The sequence below is a fragment of the Schistocerca americana genome, chromosome 8 (genome assembly GCF_021461395.2).
Source record: "Schistocerca americana isolate TAMUIC-IGC-003095 chromosome 8, iqSchAmer2.1, whole genome shotgun sequence".
Lineage (NCBI taxonomy): Eukaryota > Metazoa > Arthropoda > Insecta > Orthoptera > Acrididae > Schistocerca > Schistocerca americana.
In genome coordinates this window covers 238,582,049-238,603,672 of record NC_060126.1, presented here as the reverse complement: position 1 = coordinate 238,603,672, position 21,624 = coordinate 238,582,049, and the positions used below count along the sequence as shown (strand labels likewise).

At 42.1% G+C, this 21,624-nt stretch overlaps 1 pseudogene; it reads right to left on the bottom strand.

Moving 5' to 3' along the window:
* Window positions 1-17,759: 17,759 nt before the first annotated feature.
* LOC124545713 lies at window positions 17,760-20,546 on the bottom strand (annotated as a pseudogene).
* Window positions 20,547-21,624: the final 1,078 nt, after the last annotated feature.

The window sequence follows — 21,624 nt, the reverse complement described above, 5'->3', positions numbered from 1 at the left end:
GTGATTGTGAATTTTTAATAGCTATGAAAATAATTGTAGAATTTAAAACGAAAGACGTGGAACGCCTATAATAGATAACAGATAATATTATTAATTATAATAGATAATAGTAAGTAGTGAATTGTTCATGCATCTGTTATGTATTGGGTGCGCCCCACGTTTTTAGCTTTAAATTCCAAAAGCATTTTCATTGCTATTAAAAATTCACAACAAATTCTCAGGACTATCTCTATGGGGCTATGTATCTGCATGCAACTAGGAGAAATTATTTTCTATCTTTTAGTACGGTTTAAAAATGTGTTGTATTACAAAGTCTTTATTCAAATAACTTTAAATCTTTGTTTTGTGAACTGTATAAATTAGTTGATACGTTTAGATTGCTTTTATCCTTACTTTCACTTTTGAGTAAGCAGAGATGACACACAAAATTGTGAAATCTAAGAGATATGTGATATAATAATTAGCATTATATCTCTGTGAAGTAGCGAAGATGATATTGCACCAGGGGGAAGTGATATGGAGATCGAATCGATTAGTCGCCCCGATAGGGGGTAGAGCATAGTCAGCCGCTCGGCAGCAGAGGCCGCCAAAGGATGGGTTAAACCTCGGGTCAACGGCTGCTTTAAATAGCGCGCACCGCGGCTGAAAGAGACTTCACATACTTACACGAATCACTCCTTTACGCGCCTACTGGAGCATAAAAACGTCTGATATGCTCCTGCTTTAAAAGACTCTGACTGAAAAGTGGGGTATCAGCTGCCTCAGTCTACCTTTCTCAGCACCTTTCGACGTTCTTCCAAAACTTTTGCCACGCGATCATATTCACGGTCTTCTTAACATGCAACTCACATCTCACTTCCACAAGCTCCACTAACTGTAACTCGCTCACATCCGCTATTCCATCCCTGTAAGTCGCTCGTACACATCAACTCCCACTTGCCCCTTCTCTCTCTTTCACGAAGCCCAGCTCTTTGTCACTATCTCTTCGTGTCTCTCTAATTGTCACTGTCTCTTCTCTCACAGCCACAGTCTCCCTCGTTCTGCCATACTACTACTGCCTCCTCGCAATGTCACTGTTTCACTATTGCTCTCTCTTTCTGCCACTATCGCATTCATTCCCTCCCATTGCTGCTGTCTCTACTCACTGTCAGTACCCCTCTCTTCCTCGTTGCCATTGTCGTAGACTCTGACTCAATACTTGGAAAATTTTTTAAAGGTGCTGAGGAAGTCGGAATGAGCCAGATGGTACCCCATTTTTCAGTCTGAGTCTTTAAAACAGGAGCGTATTAGCCTTTATTGTGCTCCGATAGGAATATTTTTCCGCTGGATTCCTTGTTTATCCTGCTGCAGCAGTGCATGTCACGCCTATGAGAAGAACTTTATGAGTAAGTGAATGTGAAATTGAAATAACGCAATACTAATTTAGCACCTGAGATCGGATTTGACGTCCACAAAAATTTTGCGTGTGCTTCAGTACTACAACATGGAGTTGCTAGAACCCTTACGACGATAACGGAGACACTGTAAAACATATTCCTCCGCGTTACGTCACTTTATAAACTACGTTTTCGCCTCACACCGTATTTGACATGTACAAGTGGGGTAATTTTGAACCTCTGTTCAAGTTTGCTCGAGATCGAGATGTTAGGAATATATCATAAAAATTACAGCCATTTGTTGTGCATAGCCGTCTTGGAATCCACGGCTCGGTTTTGGTATCCCAAAACCCTGTTTTTCGGGTTTTCTCAGAAATCGCCCATGAACTAAATGGTGCGTTCATAAGCCACTGAAGGAGCGCTATACACCACATACCAGGCAGAAAGAACCATCCGATTTGCTTCATCTGCCTAAGCTGGAGGAACTGTGCAATGTTCAAACTGTGACACTGTACTGTAGGATAATTACAGTAAGACGATCCTTCTGGTGGGTATACAAATGGTCCATAGCCCAAGGACTATCCAAAGCACTACCACCAGTAAAACCGGAAGTACGAGTCCCAGAAAAATGCCTTGTTTATGCGCAGCGTTTTGGAATATACGAGTACTAGGTAGCGCATACTATCGCATGCGTACCACTACCCCCATTTTAAGAGATTGAATGTAGACCGGATGAGTGCTGCAGTTTGACCAGTATCATCGCACGGGCATCAGTCTAGAGGCTTAGTAGTAGGCACAAGAGCAGACAGAAATCTCAATTTCGCAACTGGTCGAAAATCCTAATGTTTGAAGTAGATGGTGATCTGTAAATATAGTCAGGCATGAAGATATATAATGTTCGAGCGCAATCACAAATTTCTGCGGCGGAGCAAACTTTGCTGCAGTTACTGCAGTAGAGGGGATGTGATCGTTGGAAATTCTGCGCGAACTCTCCCTTTAAATGATAGTTATTCAATTATCGCAATTGATGCACGTCCTCTTAGAGCGTTTTGTCAATATTGGCGAAGTCCGGGGCTCGTGTGGTTAATGATGATGAGGCAGGTAAGCCTTTCGATCCATGTTCGACAAACGGCTTAGGGAGGAGTCTACTTCTATTTGTAACAAAATATGAAAGAGGACCAGTTGCTGAAATGTAAGTATGCCAGTTTCTCCTGTGTCCTTTACCTCAGCAAGCCACCACTTTTTAATAACGTTCAGGTAAATGTGCTGGTTGATTGGACCATCAAAAACTGCGAGCCAAACGGATAGTTGGCTGTCAACGCTGCCCATATCAACAAATGTGGTGGGCAGCGCTTGATTTGTTAAAAAAATGTTCGGTTTTTCTTTACCCACGAAAAGGCTTTAGGATTACTCGAGCTCTCATAAATCGTATCCTCATCACAGAACGTAACAATATTAAGTGCTTTCGCATTTACAAAGTGTGTGAGCGTCATTCGAAAAACAAGCACGTGCTAACATGCTACAGTCGCTCACTGAGGCAGGACGTAAACATACAGTACGTTCCTGATCCGGTCTCGCACAAACTGTGTCTATTCATTAACTTTTATCAATGTCTTACGTGCAAGAATAAAGGGGTTTTAGCCCCATTCTGTAGCTCTTTTTTAAAATGTCGTTGCAAACAAAAAATATCACTTTTTTGAATAAAGGAAACTTTGTCTTAATACCTGGACCTTCCTTGATTGAGAAATGAAACAGAACAAAGCTTACTGAGAAGAAAATAATTTATTCAGGCCACAGAATTGCTCTGAGTTCGAAAATATGGATTTTATTGCAATGGTGCTATTGAATAACTTTGAATTGAAATTTGTAACGTATCAACTACAAAAAGTAATTCCATCTGACTGACGGAGCCTTTAGGTAAAAGAACACATGCTATCGGGCTTCCCAGCCATTTGTTCACAGTGAGGAAGAATACTTATGACAAAAATGTACGAACACAATATGTCTGCCAATGTTTTCCAGTAACAAAACTTCATGTATTTTCCATTAATATGAGCACTTAGCAGAATATGAACACTATAGAATTGTATCACTGCTGTTAGCACCCAGAATAACCTAATTATTTACCTTGTTAAATCATATCATTCTATATTCTTAACACTGTATGTGACTGTCAATCTACCTTGTCGTGAAATAGACCAAAACTTTTGTCAGATGTCCAGTGTGAAGTAGTGGTTGGAGGAAGAATGACTTAATGTGCGTGTTGTATATCGTCAAATGACAGTTTGCACAATCAAGGTTTATGCAAAAGCACATTAAAAATGGAATTCCTTTTGAATTGTGTGGAAAGTCGAACGTCTTACAGGAAATTTGTGAATATGGATGGAAAATCACTGTCATGGAGGTGAGTTTTAACCTCTTCTTTTTTATGTCGTTCAATAACATGGGTCTATTCAGTCGTTAAAGCACGACAACTTGGAAGCTGCAAAGATGCAGGTAAGTTGTTCACTTTCTGCTGGCGAAATAAATTTACACCGTCGGAACTAGACTGACAAGAGAAGGTTTGGCAATACATCATCGATTATCGCCAAATTGTGCACCATTGTCCTGGAATTAATTCCAAATTTCTGAACAGGGCCAAATTGTGCCCATAGTCCTGGAATTAATTCCAAATTTCTGAACAGTGTCTTGTTGCGACAGGGTGTAAGACACAGCTGATTGTAGGCCGTTGAAATCTGCTACCTCTTTGGAGCTGTTCGACAAAACCTCCTGAAAACGGTTACGATTTCCATCCACTTTTTATCTCTCGGTTTTCTCTGCATTTTTGTCACTAATGAGTGTGCCACTTTATAACGTTTTGCAGCATTTAGAACTGCGCAAGGAAGAAATATAAGCAGTCAGATACCTTACTTCACTGAGTGCGCCTACTCGCCATCACTGATTTTGTAAAAGCTGGACCTGCGCAGAAATGGAAGTGACAGAAGTGAGAGTTCGTTTAGGAAAAAAATTGACCCGGGCCGGATGAGAAATGAACGATTTACGTTAGCTTAGTAGCCATGCAGCGGTTGGCGCAGTGGCGCAGGTGTTCTACCTAAACTGGGAAGAACAAACAGTCACAGCTTGCCGGAAATCGCTCTCCTCCCTACATGCAATTCAAAAATTTAGAAAAATATTTCCAACCCATGTTAAACAAAAATTAGTCCAAACACTAGTCTTGCCTAATCTTTACTACTGTGATGTAGTTCAACACGGCACAAATAGTGAAAATTCGAGATGCCTCGAGCTAGTGATGAATGCTTGCGTTAGATACATATGCAATATACGGTTGTATGAACATATCAGTCCTTCATACTCCCAGCTAGGTTGGATACGCCCACATAAGGCACGCGATCTCCACACGATGTGCTTACTTCATCGATTTCTTAGCCACTGGTGCCCCCAATACTTATCTTCTCACATTAAACACCTATCATCATTCCACAACCGCAATACCAGATCGGATACGTCTAGCATCTTGGCTGTACCTTTACATAACACGAAATCTTTCTCCGTGTCATTCTCCATCTCAGCCATACGACTATGGAACGCGCTCCCCTGTGATCTGCGTCTTATCCAGAACCACTCAACATTCAAGAGGGAACTCAAGACGTACATATTAGGGACGGTATAGCCACCATTGTTGAGCCCCTCTCATCTTTTCCTTTCTCCTCTCCATCATAGCTTCGAATTTTACCATTCTATTTCTCTTCCTCTAACGTATCTACCTCTTCTATATCTCTTTCACCCCATTCTATCGTCTTATGTCTCTGCTTGATGAGAATAACCCACAAACTGCAAGAATACAACGAGTAAATTCCCAACTAGCAATAGGACTGACATTCATAAAACAAAAATATGTTTACTTTCATATACATAGTCATTACTATTATTATTATTATTATTATTATTCTTGATTGTTATAATTATTTTTTTATTGTTATAATTATCATTGTACTACTTTTATAATCTCTATTTTTTCTTTAACATTAATACTGTATAACATGTTATATGTCCTTAATGGTCTGTAGAAACTGAAATTTGTTGAATCTGAGTATGCCTGGTTAGGTGTAAGAGAGGGCCTGAAGGCCCTAATCTTGCCAGGTAAAATAAATGCATAAATAAATAAATACACTCCTGGAAATTGAAATAAGAACACCGTGAATTCATTGTCCCAGGAAGGGGAAACTTTATTGACACATTCCTGGGGTCAGATACATCACATGATCACACTGACAGAACCACAGGCACATAGACACAGGCAACAGAGCATGTACAATGTCGGCACTAGTACAGTGTATATCCACCTTTCGCAGCAATGCAGGCTGATATTCTCCCATGGAGACGATCGTAGAGATGCTGGATGTAGTCCTGTGGAACGGCTTGCCATGCCATTTCCACCTGGCGCCTCAGTTGGACCAGCGTTCGTGCTGGACGTGCAGACCACGTGAGACGACGCTTCATCCAGTCCCAAACATGCTCAATGGGGGACAGATCCGGAGATCTTGCTGGCCAGGGTAGTTGACTTACACCTTCTAGAGCACGTTGGGTGGCACGGGATACATGCGGACGTGCATTGTCCTGTTGGAACAGCAAGTTCCCTTGCCGGTCTAGGAATGGTAGAACGATGGGTTCGATGACGGTTTGGATGTACTGCGCACTATTCAGTGTCCCCTCGACGATCACCAGTGGTGTACGGCCAGTGTAGGAGATCGCTCCCCACACCATGATGCCGGGTGTTGGCCCTGTGTGCCTCGGTCGTATGCAGTCCTGATTGTGGCGCTCACCTGCACGGCGCCAAACACGCATACGACCATCATTGGCACCAAGGCAGAAGCGACTCTCATCGCTGAAGACGACACGTCTCCATTCGTCCCTCCATTCACGCCTGTCGCGACACCACTGGAGGCGGGCTGCACGATGTTGGGGCGTGAGCGGAAACGGCCTAACGGTGTGCGGGACCGTAGCCCAGCTTCATGGAGACGGTTGCAAATGGTCCTCGCCGATACCCCAGGAGCAACAGTGTCCCTAATTTGCTGGGAAGTGGCGGTGCGGTCCCCTACGGCACTGCGTAGGATCCTACGGTCTTGGCGTGCATCCGTGCGTCGCTGCGGTCCGGTCCCAGGTCGACGGGCACGTGCACCTTCCGCCGACCACTGGCGACAACATCGATGTACTGTGGAGACCTCACGCCCCACGTGTTGAGCAATTCGGCGGTACGTCCACCCGGCCTCCCGCATGCCTACTATACGCCCTCGCTCAAAGTCCGTCAACAGCACATACGGTTCACGTCCACGCTGTCGCGGCATGCTACCAGTGTTAAAGACTGCGATGGAGCTCCGTATGCCACGGCAAACTGGCTGACACTGACGGCGGCGGTGCACAAATGCTGCGCAGCTAGCGCCATTCGACGGCCAACACCGCGGTTCCTGGTGTGTCCGCTGTGCCGTGCGTGTGATCATTGCTTGTACAGCCCTCTCGCAGTGTCCGGAGCAAGTATGGTGGGTCTGACACACCGGTGTCAATGTGTTCTTTTTTCCATTTCCAGGAGTGTAAATAAATAAAAGGTAATCCGTAGGTTTTGGGATCGAGACTCTAAGCTGAAAGACTTTTACTTTTTATTTTCAATTTTTACGGCAGTTACACTGCAGATAAACCGAAATAATGCTCAGTATATTGTGCGATTTAGTATTTTAATTAAAGGTTTGAAAAGAAAGCCAAACGAAAAGCTAGACGTATGGGACATTCCATTTTGGAAATCGTTAGGGAATTCAATATTCTAAGATCCACAGAGTCAAGAGGGTACCGAGAGTACCAATTTCAGGCGTTGCGTCTCACCACGGACAACGCAGTGGCTGACGGCCTTCTCTTAACAAGCGAGAGCAGCGACGCTTGCGCAGAGGTGTCAGTTCTACCAGACAAGCAGCACTGCGTGAAATTACCGCAGACAGCATTGTGGGACGTACGACGAACGTATCCGTTAGGGCAGTGCGACGAAATCTGCCGTTAATGGGGTATGGTAGCAGACGATCGGCGCGAGTGTCTTCGCTAACAGCGCGACATCGCCTACAGGACCCCTTCTGGGCGCATGACCATGTAGGCTGGAGCCTACACGACTGGGAAACCGCGGCCCGATTCCAGTTGGTAAGAGCTGATATGAGGGTTCGAATGTGGCGCAGACGTGACGAAACCATGAAACCAAGTTGTCAACAAGGTACTGTGCAAGCTGGTGGTGCCTCCATAATGGTGTCGGCTGTGTTGACATGGAATCGACTGGGTCCTCTGGACCAGCTGAACCGATCATTGACTGCAGACAGTTTGCGGCCATTCATGGAATTCATGTTATCAAATAGCAATGCGCCATGTCTCCGGGCCACAATTGTCAGCGATTGGTTTGAAGAAATTTCCGGACAATTTGAAACTCTACCCCTTGTTTGTTAAGCTGACTGATTTTGATGTAAGAAGTATCTCGCTTTAATACAGGGTGTTTCAAAAATGACCGGTATATTTGAAACGGCAATAAAAACTAAACGAGCAGCGATAGAAATGCACCGTTTGTTGCAATATGCTTGGGACAACACTACATTTTCAGGCAGACAAACTTTCGAAATTACAGTAGTTACAATTTTCAACAACAGATGGCGCTGCAAGTGTGTGAAAGATATAGAAGACAACGCAGTCTGTGGGTGCGCCATTCTGTACGTTGTCTTTCTGCTGTAAGCGTGTGCTGTTCACAACGTGCAAGTGTGCTGTAGATAACATGGTTTATTCCTTAGAACAGAGGATTTTTCTGGTGTTGGAATTCCACCGCCTAGAACACAGTGTTGTTGCAACAAGACGAAGTTTTCAACGGAGGTTTAATGTAACCAAAGGACCGAAAAGCGATACAAAAAAGATCTGTTTGAAAAATTTCAACGGACTGGGAACGTGACGGATGAACGTGCTGGAAAGGTAGGGCGACCGCGTACGGCAACCACAGAGGGCAACGCGCAGCTAGTGCAGCAGGTGATCCAACAGCGGCCTCGGGTTTCCGTTCGCCGTCTTGCAGCTGCGGTCCAAATGACGCAAACGTCCACGTATCGTCTCATGCGCCAGAGTTTACACCTCTATCCATACAAAATTCAAACGCGGCAACCCCTCAGCGCCACTACCATTGCTGCACGAGAGACATTCGCTAACGATATAGTGCACAGGATTGATGACGGCGATATGCATGTGGGCAGCATTTGATTTACTGACGAAGCTTATTTTTACCTGGACGGCTTCGTCAATAAACAGAACTGGCGCATATGGGGAACCGAAAAGCCCCATGTTGCAGTCCCATCGTCCCTGCATCCTCAAAAAGTACTGGTCTGGGCCGTCATTTCTTCCAAAGGAATCATTGGCCCATTTTTCAGATCCGAAACGATTACTGCATCACGCTATCTGGACATTCTTCGTGAATTTGTGGCCTTAGACGACACTGCGAACACCTCGTGGTTTATGCAAGATGGTGCCCGGCCACATCGCACGGCCGACGTCTTTAATTTCCTGAATGAATATTTCGATGATCGTGTGATTGCTTTGGGCTATCCGAAACATACAGGAGGCGGCGTGGAATGGCCTCCCTATTCGCCAGACGTGGACCCCTGTGACTTCTTTCTGTGGGAACACTTGAAAGACCAGGTGTACCGCCAGAATCCAGAAACAATTGAACAGCTGAAGCAGTACATCTCATCTGCATGTGAAGCCATTCCGCCAGACACGTTGTCAAAGGTTTCGGGTAATTTCATTCAGAGACTACGCCATATTATTGCTACGCATGGTGGATATGTGGAAAATATCGTACTATAGAGTTTCCCAGACCGCAGCGCCATCTGTTGTTGAAAATTGTAACTACTGTAATTTCGAAAGTTTGTCTGCCTGAAAATGTACTGTTGTCCCAAGCATATTGCAACAAACGGTGTATTTCTATCGCTGCTCGTTTAGTTTTTATTGCCGTTTCAAATATACCGGTCATTTTTGAAACACCCTGTACATGCGGACGCAGTGCTCCATGGTTCCCATTTCTACCGCTATGTATCTAATTCTTTCAATTAGGCCCGATGAATTGAGATATGGGTAACCAAACCCGCTAGAAAAGATAGTATTCTAATTTAAAAATGAAGCAACGGATAACGCAACATCGGTGAATGGCCAAGGAACAATACGTGCACATTAGGGACGCTAAGACTTTCTTTTTCTGATACTGTGAATTCAGTTAGTCGCATGAAGTGCATAAAGCATACAATGGATATGCCTGTATTGAAAATTCATAGAATATAGTCATTATCTCAGTGGTATGGATGAAGGACACTAAATAACGCTAAGAGAGGATTTCAATTATCATTCTGATTTATTTCGATAGTATTTAAGGAAACTATTACTCTCTCTGACAAAACATTTAAGAAAACTATTACTCTCTGTGATAAAACATTTAAGGAAACTATTACTCCTTGTGACAAAACATACATGAAATCTATTCACTATCTCTTGCATCTCGTCATACAGGAAACACAGACAACACTTAGTCGCCAGTTACATCTACTAATGATTAAAATGGGTGAAAATGGATGTTACTGAATGGTGGCCTCTTAACACCATTTAGTTATTGTCGCACCCATTTAACGCGCGGAGTACACATTACTTGTGTTACTACACATGCAGACACCATGAGGATAAGTTCATGCTGAAACCGCGTATTATGCTACCGCAATGCACCGTGAGCAAACCAGCCCAGGCTTCATGACTCCCCATTATTCATACTATGATTAACGAATGGCAAATCCAGTGACTGCCGCTATGAATGCTGGCAACACGTGGCAAAGTTCGACAACAAAGAAACGAGTAAGGTAAACCGTTGAATCATGAAAAATTTATATTGCTTATATCCAGAACGAAACTATGCAACAAATGAAACGTTAATGAACCTATCCGCTATTGACTTAAGAACAAGAACCGTTGGTTCATGCCCTCATTCACCTCGCGCCTAAGTCCGCTAGTTGAAACACATTAATCTGAAAAATTTCTACAAATAAAATATCGCTAAACGTTTCCTGGTATTAATTCACACCCAAACATGCTTCATAATCAATGTTACCTACATTATGAATAACTTTTCTCACCATCAATGACGAGCGCCGCACCCCTGCGTCCGTCTCGTTCAATCGGCGGCCCCAGAGTGTCCTAACATGACGCGTTCCAGGACCAACCGCCGACCGTTCAAAAAATTGTTGGTGGGTGTAGGACCTCTGTGAGAACCAACCTCACAAACTCTGCCCTGCTCATCCCCACTATCTTTGGAATCACGAACTCTCTGCCGAATCTGCCCACGTTGTTATGTTGGTGCTAAACTACCCTACTGCTACCATCTTTGACTAACCCAGATTATTATATATTCCATGCATAATTACGTTTATCCATCCACATACATCATGGGATCAAAGGATGAGAGAGGAGGTGTGACACCAACAGAAGAAAAAATACACACGGAAGCATTCTTGAATCCAGAGGTTAATTAGCTAGACGGAACATTGAAAAGACGCTCTCGGCGTAAAATGAATTATTAAACATGTAGAAATTAATCAGTCAGTTAAATGAAGCGTAAACCTGTGACGTTCCAAATTACAGCGAATAATTTCGCCACATAGATCGCCCGACATGAGTCCCGCCAACGTTTATAGGACGTAATCGAGAGGTTAGTTCGTGCACGAAATCCTGCACCCAACACTTTCACGATTATGGACGGCTATAGAGGCAGCATGGTTCAATATTTCTGCAGGGGACTTCCAACGACTTGTTGAGTCCATGCCACGTCGAGCTGCTGCACTATGCCGGGCAAAAGGAGGTCCGACACGATATTAGGAGGTAACCGACGACTTTTGTCACCTCTATGTAGATTCCCACTGCAGGAAAAATCAGCCGGTCGCTGTGACCGAGCTGTTCTAGGCTCTTCAGTCTGGAACCGCGCTGCTGCTACGGTCGCAGGTTCGAATCCTGCCTCGGGCATGGATGTGTGTTTCGTCCTTAGGCTATTTAGAGTTAAGTAGTTTTAAGTCTAGGGGAATGATGACCTGAGATGGCTTCAGTCCGGAACCGCGCGACCGCTACGGTCGCACGTTCGAATCCTGCCTCGGGCATGGATGTGTGTGATGTCCTTAGGTTTGTTAGGTTTAAGTAGTTCTAAGTTCTAGGGGACTGATGACCTCATATGTTAAGTCCCATAGTGATCAGAGCCATTTGAACCATTTTTGAACCTCAGACGTTAAGTCGCATAGTGCTTAGAGCAATTTGAACCAGGAAAAATTGTCCCATCGGGAGAGAAAGAGATCACATCCCGAGAAGACTGCGCCAAAATACATTCCATTTTACATCACCAGCTCTCCTCCCCAATGTTTGGCGGAATGAAGCGTTACGCGTGGTTTGCTGTCAAACTTTACGATGAAAGAGAAACTTTTATGAATGTGAACCAAGTTTATTTTTCTATAGAAACTTTAAAACAACCATGTAATTGTAAAAATGCGATATTTATAGCATGTGCAAAATGTCGAGACAGGTACTGCTTCCGCAATTGTATTCTGAATATTTCCCTAGCACGTGTAGATCATCAACAGCACAGTAATATAAGTAATTTTATATGTGAAGTTTTCGTATACGCTTGCAATACCTTCCTCGAAATTTATTTGTGGACACAAATTTTTGCTTTGTGTTTCCTTTTCATGCCATTTATCAAAATATTAACTGCAATATACTGGGCATTATTTCAGTTTATTTTCGGTATAAGCAACGTAAAAATTGAAAAAAGAAGCGTTTCTGCATGGGGACTCGACCCAACGACCCTCGGATCACCATACTATACTCTTTTCGCCGCGTCAGCCACCACCTGGTAACTTTGTTGTCATAAATGGCTTCGTGCCTCGCATGACCAGCGCCATAAATGCCATTTTTTCTAAATGCTTGGTTCTCTGGAGCGCTCACTCCTCACGAAATCGGAGATGATGAGTAGGTGCGGTGCTCTCGTAAGACGAGAAGAAGATGAAATTTGAAAGATCTGTTGTAGAGCCGACAACAACATACAGATTGGAAGGATGGGGAATTACGAAACAAATTAGAGGATCGTAGCAGTACTAGAAATGGACCACCCAAGAATAAAATTCTAAATGGCTGATAGAGCCAGGCAAGACTAGAACTGAGTATGAGCGATAGTATTAATTCATGCTCAATGAACAATGTGAGTCACCTGAGTTGTGAATCTCAAACAGTATGGAACCATATGAGGATACTCAAAATCTGCTGTCCTCTCAGACAATTCGATTTTTGGGCTCCGGCTCTAAATGGCTCCTGGATCGCACGAAACGCCGCCTATGAATTTTCTTTTATCTCGATTTTCGTTGCAAGTCTTCGTCCTTTCAACAGAGTGTTCAACTTTGGAAATAAAAAAAAGTCCACAGGGGCCAAATACGGAGAGTACGGAGAATGAGGGAGCACAGTGATTTCGTTTTTTGTGCAATAGTCACGCACCAACAGGGATGAACGTGCGGTAGTGTTATCTTGATGCAAGAGCCATGAATTGTTTCGCCACATTGCAGGCCGTTTCCTTCTCACATTTTCTCGCAGGCGTCACAACACGTCCCGATAGTACCACCGATTAACAGTTTTTTCCTGTGGCACGAATTAATGGTGAACTAATTCTTCAAAGTAAAAGAAAACTATGAGCATGGCTTTGACGTTTGACCTGACCTGACGAGCACTTTTTGGCCTCGGAGAACCTTTCCCGACCGACTGTGAAGACTGAACCTTGGTCTCAACATCATAACGCTAGACCCACGTCTCATCAGCAGTTACATCTACATCTACATCTATACTCCGCGAGCCACCTTACGGTGTGTGGCGGAGGGTACTTATTGTACCACTATCTGATCCCCCCCTTCCCTGTTCCATTCACGAATTGTGCGTGGGAAGAACGACTGCTTGTAATTTCTCGGATCTTTTCGTTGTGATCATTACGCGAGATATATGTGGGCGGTAGTAATATGTTGCCCATCTCTTCCCGGAATGTGCTCTCTCGTAATTTCGATAATAAACCTCTCCGTATTGCGTAACGCCTTTCTTGAAGTGTCCGCCACTGGAGCTTGTTCAGCATCTCCGTAACGCTCTCGCGCTGACTAAATGTCCCCATGACGAATCGCGCTGCTTTTCGCTGGATCATGTCTATCTCTTCTATTAATCCAACCTGGTAAGGGTCCCATACTGATGAGCAATACTCAAGAATCGGACGAACAAGCGTTTTGTAAGCTACTTCTTTCGTCGATGAGTCACATTTTCTTAGAATTCTTCCTATGAATCTCAACCTGGCGCCTGTTTTTCCCACTATTTGTTTTATGTGATCATTCCACTTCAGATCGCTCCGGATAGTAACTCCTAAGTATTTTACGGTCGTTACCGCTTCCAATGATTTACCACCTGTGGCATAGTCGTACTGGAATGGATTTCTGCCCCTATGTATGCGCATTATATTACATTTATCTACGTTTAGGGAAAGCTGCCAGCTGTCGCACCATGCATTAATCCTCTGCAGGTCCTCCTGGAGTACGTACGAGTCTTCTGATGTTGCTACTTTCTTGTAGACAACCGTGTCATCTGCAAATAGCCTCACGGAGCTACCGATGTTGTCAACTAAGTCATTTATGTATATTGTAAACAATAAAGGTCCTATCACGCTTCCCTGCGGTACTCCCGAAATTACCACTACATCTGCAGATTTTGAACCGTTAAGAATGACATGTTGTGTTCTTTCTTCTAGGAAATCCTGAATCCAATCAGAAACCTGGTCCGATATTCCGTAAGCTCGTATTTTTTTCACTAAACGTAAGTGCGGGACCGTATCAAATGCCTTCCTGAAGTCCAGGAATACGGCATCAATCTGCTCGCCAGTGTCTACGGCACTGTGAATTTCTTGGGCAAATAGGGCGAGCTGAGTTTCACATGATCTCTGTTTGCGGAATCCATGTTGGTTATGATGAAGGAGATTTGTATTATCTAAGAACGTCATAATACGAGAACACAAAACATGTTCCATTATTCTACAACAGATTGACGTAAGCGAAATAGGCCTATAATTATTCGCATCTGATTTATGACCCTTCTTGAAAATGGGAACGACCTGCGCTTTCTTCCAGTCGCTAGGTACTTTACGTTCTTCCAGCGATCTACGATAAATTGCTGATAGAAAGGGGGCAAGGTCTTTAGCATAATCACTGTAGAATCTTAAGGGTATCTCGTCTGGTCCGGATGCTTTTCCGCTACTAAGTGATAGCAGTTGTTTTTCAATTCCGATATCGTTTATTTCAATATTTCCCATGAAGTAATGAGTGCTGTTGACAAGGGAGCTCAGATCTATTCCATATTCCTAGATTTCCAGAAGGCTTTTGATACCGTTCCTCACAAGCGACTATTAATCAAATTGCGTGCATATGGAGTATCGACTCAGTTGTGTGACTGGACTCGTATACGATAAATCGCAAAAATCTAAGGGCTGTCAATTCGACTAAATACCTAGGAATTACAATTACCAGCAACTTAAATTGGAAAGACCACATAGGTAATATTGTGTGGAAGGCGAAACAAAGACTACGCTTTGTTGGTAGAACACTTAGAAGATGCGACAAACCCACTAAAGAGACAGCCTACATTACACCTGTCCGTCCTCTGCTGGAATATTGCTGCGCGGTGTGGGATCCTCACCAGGTAGGATTGACGGAAGACATCGAAAAAGAGCAAAGAAGGGCAGCTCGTTTCGTGTTATCGTGCAATAGGGGCAAGAGTGTCATTGATACGATACGCGAGTTGGGGTGGCAGTCACTGAAACAAAGGCAGTTTTCTGTGCGGCGAGATGTATTTACGAAATTTCAATCACCAACTTTCTCTTCCAAATGCGAAATTATTTTGTTTGACACCCACCTACGTAGGGAGAAATGATCATCATAGTAAAATAAGAGAAATCAGAGCTCGAACGGAAAGATTTAGGTGTTCCTTTTTCCCATGTGCCATTCGTGAGTGGAATGGTAGAGAAGTAGTATGAAAATGGTTCGATGAACCCTCTGCCAGGCACTTAAGTGTGAATTGCAGAGTAACCATGTAGATGTAAAGAACATCTCGTTCTCATCTGCGGGATTCAAAAACTGTTCACAGATTGCAAGGCGAAGATATTTCTGGTCTTGACTCATGAGCCGTGGGACGAACTAGGTAGCAACATGATGCATTCCAAGATGCTGCGTCAGAATTTCATGACATGATCACAATGAAATGTTACATTCTTCAGTAATCTCTCGTACAGTCAGTTTTCCATTGGCACGCACAATTTCGTTGACGTCTCTGACATGAGCGTCGTCGGTAGACGTCTAAAGGCGTCCTGAACAAGAGTCTGGTCATTTTTAAACCATATGAATCATGCTTAAGCTCTCATCATCGCAGGCTTCCTGCATCATTGGGTGTGTCTCTGTAGATGTTTTCTTGAGTTTCACGCAAAATTTAATGTGCTCCTCTAACTCTGCCATCTTGAAGTTCCAAACTGTGAGATAGAACGCTCTACTCAATACAGCACTGGACAATAAGTAACAGACAAACAACAACGAAACTTCCGGCTGTTACACATTAAACAAATGGTTGTGCAAGGGTGCCAAGGAATTATCTTGAACAGACCTTGTACAGCTGAATTCAATATGTCCAAAATATTCAAGTTATGGGGAGAAGACCAGTAACTGACTTTACTGCGGGTTCATATCCAGCAGCGGATCGCAAATGGTAGCTGCAGTTGATGGTTTACAGAAGGCGAATCAAATACTTTAATCATAATTTCATTAACCGCTACTACTGATAGTGCATCTCCAATCTAATTGATCATTATGGATGCACCGTCGAAACTGACACAGAATTGAGGAAGAAGTTTCTGAACGTGTTATTTGGAGCATTTCGCTGTGTGGAACTAAGATGTAGACCGTTGAAAATGGAGGAAATCTGGAAGGATTAAAATGTAGTGATAGAGAAGGACGAAAATAAAGTAACTGGATAGATAAATTACAAAGTGAAGAGGAACTAGGAAGAGTACACTGGGAAATAGGCTTGTTGGTGTTGTGCAGGTGGTGCGCTCACCACGTGTCTTGTCTCTCAGTCGCTGTTCAGAATGCGACGAGGACGGACGGAACGTGCTTTCTTGGCGAGAGCCAGCTGATTGTTTGTGCTAGGTCTAGTGAGCCGAATCCCTTCAGCGGCTGGTGTTGGCGTCAGTGGAAGCGACGTGGGACCGCAAAACAGTTGCCTCTGCCACACTGGACGTAAGCCGAAGACACCGCGACCACTTTGAATAAGTTAAGTGGTTACTTTTTAATATATTCGTGCTTCGAATCACGCATAGTTCAATAATGTTAGCCTGTAATAACATTAAACACGATTCTTTTTGGGTGAATTCTTCTCAGTATCCGGGGCACAGCACAAAGCATTACTACATTAGCTCTTAAACTGAAGTTTAACTCATATCAGGAATCTACGAAACAATGTTTTGCTTGGGAGGAGGGCAGTATTTGCGACCTGGAGGTCCACTCTTCCTCCTTTTGATATCGGGCCAGCCTCTATTTTCATCTAATGGCACTATAAAGCCATTTAATTTATTCAATATAATACGTTAAAATTACGTATAAAGGATTTATTTTACAAGTTCGATATCTACACTACTCTACTCTGTTAAGTTTTACTCATCATCACTGTTTACTCTGAATAAGTTACTAGAAAGGAATATACAGTCACAAACTACTACAAACACACTAAAATTTTAAATAAGGTTCAACTGTAACCAACTGTAACAGTCACTGTATTTCTTTACTGCATCAGTGCTGACAAATAGCGAATGTTCTAACTTTATAATAGATGCTTGTTCTACATCATAATACTACTAAAATGTAGGCTTTGACATTATTAATAATTAACATGGATATAACAATGAACATTTTTACAATCTTATTACATGTCTTAACATTATATCCCATGCGCAGTTTCCACAAAGGGCTTGCACACATTTTCTACATTCAATCATATCATAGTAAATTAGCAACTATTACACCAAACATTAGATGTTTCATAAATTTACAAAATAACATTCGTTCATTGTGCAATTCGGCTTCTCTAAGGTGAACTTACATTTTACATTCATCTTCTACTTGCACATTACAATAACTTTATTGATTGCTCTTCAGTTTCGTTTGCACTGTAACAAGAATAGGGAAACCAAAATTAAAAACAAATCTGAAACAGCTGTTAAAAATTTCCTAATATCGACTAATCGGTGGAGTTATTTGCGTTTGTCTTTCCTTTCAGGTTATCGAGTTGTTCCACAGTTTTGATACTCATTATAATTGTTAGACCCCCATATTATGAGAAAAGCCAAAATTACAGTAATTAAAAAATATCAGACCACAACGGAGCAGAAAAATAGGAGGCGCAGTCACATGCTTCATTGAATGTATCCTTAGAATCACCGTACGGTTCCACTTGGAGTCCATAAAATATTACAGCTGCTTCTTTATCTTCAGCTGTGAAAACCACGTTGGAAGCACAGTGCTATAAAAAATGGAACTATGGAGTGATGGGAGCTGTCGGAACAAGAGCATAATTTTGCGTGCTGTTATTCACTTCAGTTTTATCGAAAGTCCAGTATCCGTCAGATTTAGTAAATGTAAGTCTCATAGGGAGAGTGCTTGGACTCTTTGTCTAGCACTTAACACGACACTTCCTGCTGTTGTTGAAGTGGTGATCGATATGACATCTGATATTAATTTCATCAGTTCCATGACGAAAGAGGTGGGCGTTTGCTGTACATAAGCGTAGAATTCCGATTCCAGAAGCTGTTTTTATAATCGAGTTCACTGTTGGCTTCTAACAGGTCTCACTCTACGAACGTTAGGTTTCAAACACGGTTCTATCCAAGAAGAATGATAGCCTGTATACACGGCAAGTCCATCTTAATTTTTTATTAACCAAACTGTTATACACTTAACTAATCATGTCATCATGACGCTATAAGAAGTCTGAGCGATCTTCTGGAAGATTATGCGTCACCCAGCTTAAACACCGAGACACATTTTTCTGCAGTTGGAAAAGTGTAATTAAAGTCCATAACATCACCGCTTTCATCTTCAGCTCCAAAGTTTTCAAAAGGAATCTAACATGAGATGAGCTGATCATATTTTTTAAACTATTGAAACTGTCATCCAAATTTAAACCTCAAAAGTCTTCCATACTTAGGTTCTCTTCCAGAAACACCACAATATGTTTCCATTCACCAGTCTTCTTCGAAAAACTGTCCAACACTTACTTTTGAAAGAGGAGGTGGAGATCCAGCAACTTTAGTGTTAACTTCATGAGGCTGCCACAGTAACACAATAATGTATTCGGAATTCGTTCCGACAAACGAAATACAGAGCAGAACCAACGACTCCAGATTTTTTTTCGCAATTTTGGGGGAAAAATATTTTTGGGGGAACTTTTGTGAAAACAAAAACCTTGGGTACATTTCTGGGGGAGAAAATTTCGGTGCCAGGGTAATAAGGTAAGTATTTTTCATCTGCCTAGCCTTACCACTAACGCCATCTCTGACATTTAGTTTAAACGACACATACTTAAGTTTTATAGATTTCACTACATGTCACTCTCTTTTCAAAGCAATCGAAGCACCTTTCCCTTTATAGGAGACGTCAGGCTCACCTCAGTGATATCCCTCTGTGATTTCAGTATGACCGTTTGGGTTGTCTATCTTCTAAGGAGACGCCATTTTGATTTCGTCGTCTTAGTTTTTTTATGAATTTTGTGTTATAACGTATATCCTATGAATATATACTGTTTCAAATGTGGAGGATCTCCCGGAAACTCTTCATTATTGGTCTGATTTGATATAATTAAATGTAATTTAATGACAGATCGGCGTTTAAGAGGGTTCAGGAGGTGTAACTAATAAGCAGCGTAGTAGAGTTGTCGAGTTGCGAAGTGAGATACTCGTATAGGTTGCGCGCTGATGGCAAATCAATAAAACAATGGAAAAAGCATAGAGGAAGCAAATGTGACGCCCCTAGAGCAGGTTTTTTTGTTCATGGTATGTGTTTTTATTTACAAATTAAAAAAATTAGCTTATGTACTATAATTTTTTGATATGTACGACAATTTCATGGCCCTGAACATTTAATTCTACCTCTTCAACCTGCCAACACTGATAATAAAGAATTGCTTAAAGGAATAGATGGGTTTCAGATATTTGAGGAAAAGTCACCGAAATGGTATCATTTGGGGAATCTTTTTTCTGCCATGGAGGAATTTCGAAAACACTATCTGGAAATGCTGAGCAGAACCACACAATAACTGAACATCATTCCGGCATTTCTCCCCCAGAAATGTCCCCAAGGTTTTTGTTTCCACGAAAGTTCACCCAGATAATATTTTTCCCCCAAGATTGCGAAAAAAAATCTGAAGTCGTTGGTTCTGCTCTGTATTTACTTTGTCGGAATGAATTCCGAATACATTATTGTGGTACTGTAGCAGCCTCATGAAGTTAACAGTAAAGTTGCAGGATCATCTTCTCTTTCAAAGGTAGTGTTGGAAAGTTTTCGGACAGTTTTTCGAAGAAGACTGGTGAGTGGAAACATATTGTGGTGTTTCTGTTCCACAAATCCGTCCCCTTGGCTTCCATAGTGCGATCCTGTCATCCTTTGTGGCTGGTAAAGAGCTAATAACGTTGGAGAACTTCCTATGTGGGGGTTCACTTTGGATGCGTTTCTTACAAAATATTTAATATTGTAACTGAGCGTCGCTTTTCATATTACTCCCCCACTGGTTTTGTTAAAGTGACATCGATTTCTGGTCGTAGATGATGCAACAAAACCAGCGAAGGGTGAAAAGGCAAGGCTAACAAACAAGTAACGCAGATTTTTCTGTAAAATTATCCAACCTGAACATACTCGTATTATGAATGTTTACACCGCTCTACCACTTGCACAAGTTGACAGGTTTGCACTGTTAACGACAAGGAGTGAAAGAACGATACACTCACCAGAAACTGTGAATCTCTGAAGGCATTATCCCGTCTCTATAAAGATCTTACATTATTTAGTTCAAAAGCTGTGATTCTGCGCATCTAATATACAGTTAGTGGGACCAATGCGAATCGAGGATAATTTAAATATTATCACATTTTTATGTGCAATCATTATTAGTATATGGGACTTTTTAGTAAATAACTATTTCATTCGAGAAGTCATTTAACATCTGATGTTGTGGTGGTTACGTAATTATAACTGTATCTGACTTGCAACATACTTATGTTACTGAACGGCTCACTTAGCTGATGGTTCAAGTTTGCAGTTGCAGGTTACCTATGTAACGGCTTCCTGGGGCAATAAAAATTCATTTTCAATATTTCATAAAACTGTTTACCCATTTAAAAAATTTAAAGTTCTGTCACAATCTGCTCATTAAAGGTATAATCTTATGTTAAAAATTTAACACAGTAAGACAAGTACTACAGTAAGAAACTGCACATATGGCGTGGGGCAGCGTAGGTCACGACGCGCAAATTACCCAGGCTATATTCATCCAGTATTGGAGAGTGAGAGCTCTTCGCAACTTCCGACAACTTTACACATAATTTCAAACCTCTACGAAACTCTTTTCGTTGGACGCCCCCACAAAATGATGGAAGGAGCAAAGTTAACCGCTGTTCATGCAGTAAAATTTCAGCATCAGTCAAGACGTTTTAATATATTACTTCTTTACTACTAACTCTATTTGCAACACGTTTTTGAGAAGGTGTCCATTTATACCACTGAGCGTGCCAGCAAATTTGTATAATTTTTCGATGCATACTTCGGGAGATATGACGTCATAAATATTGAGATGCGTAAAAAACCAACTTTTGCTTCAAACGGAGAGCCAAGTACTCGGACCACACTCATCCAGTGTTTCATAATGAGAACACTTAGGGACTTCCAACAAACCTTAAACATAATTTCTAACCTTTTCTAAATGTTATCTCTCTTACATGCTTAACGTCAAATATATTACACATTAAAACTAATTTGTAAAGTAATCAGCAGTTTGAAGTTGTTTTATGCATGGGAGTTCGATTCTGTCCAGAATCTAATGTTCTCTGGTTAAT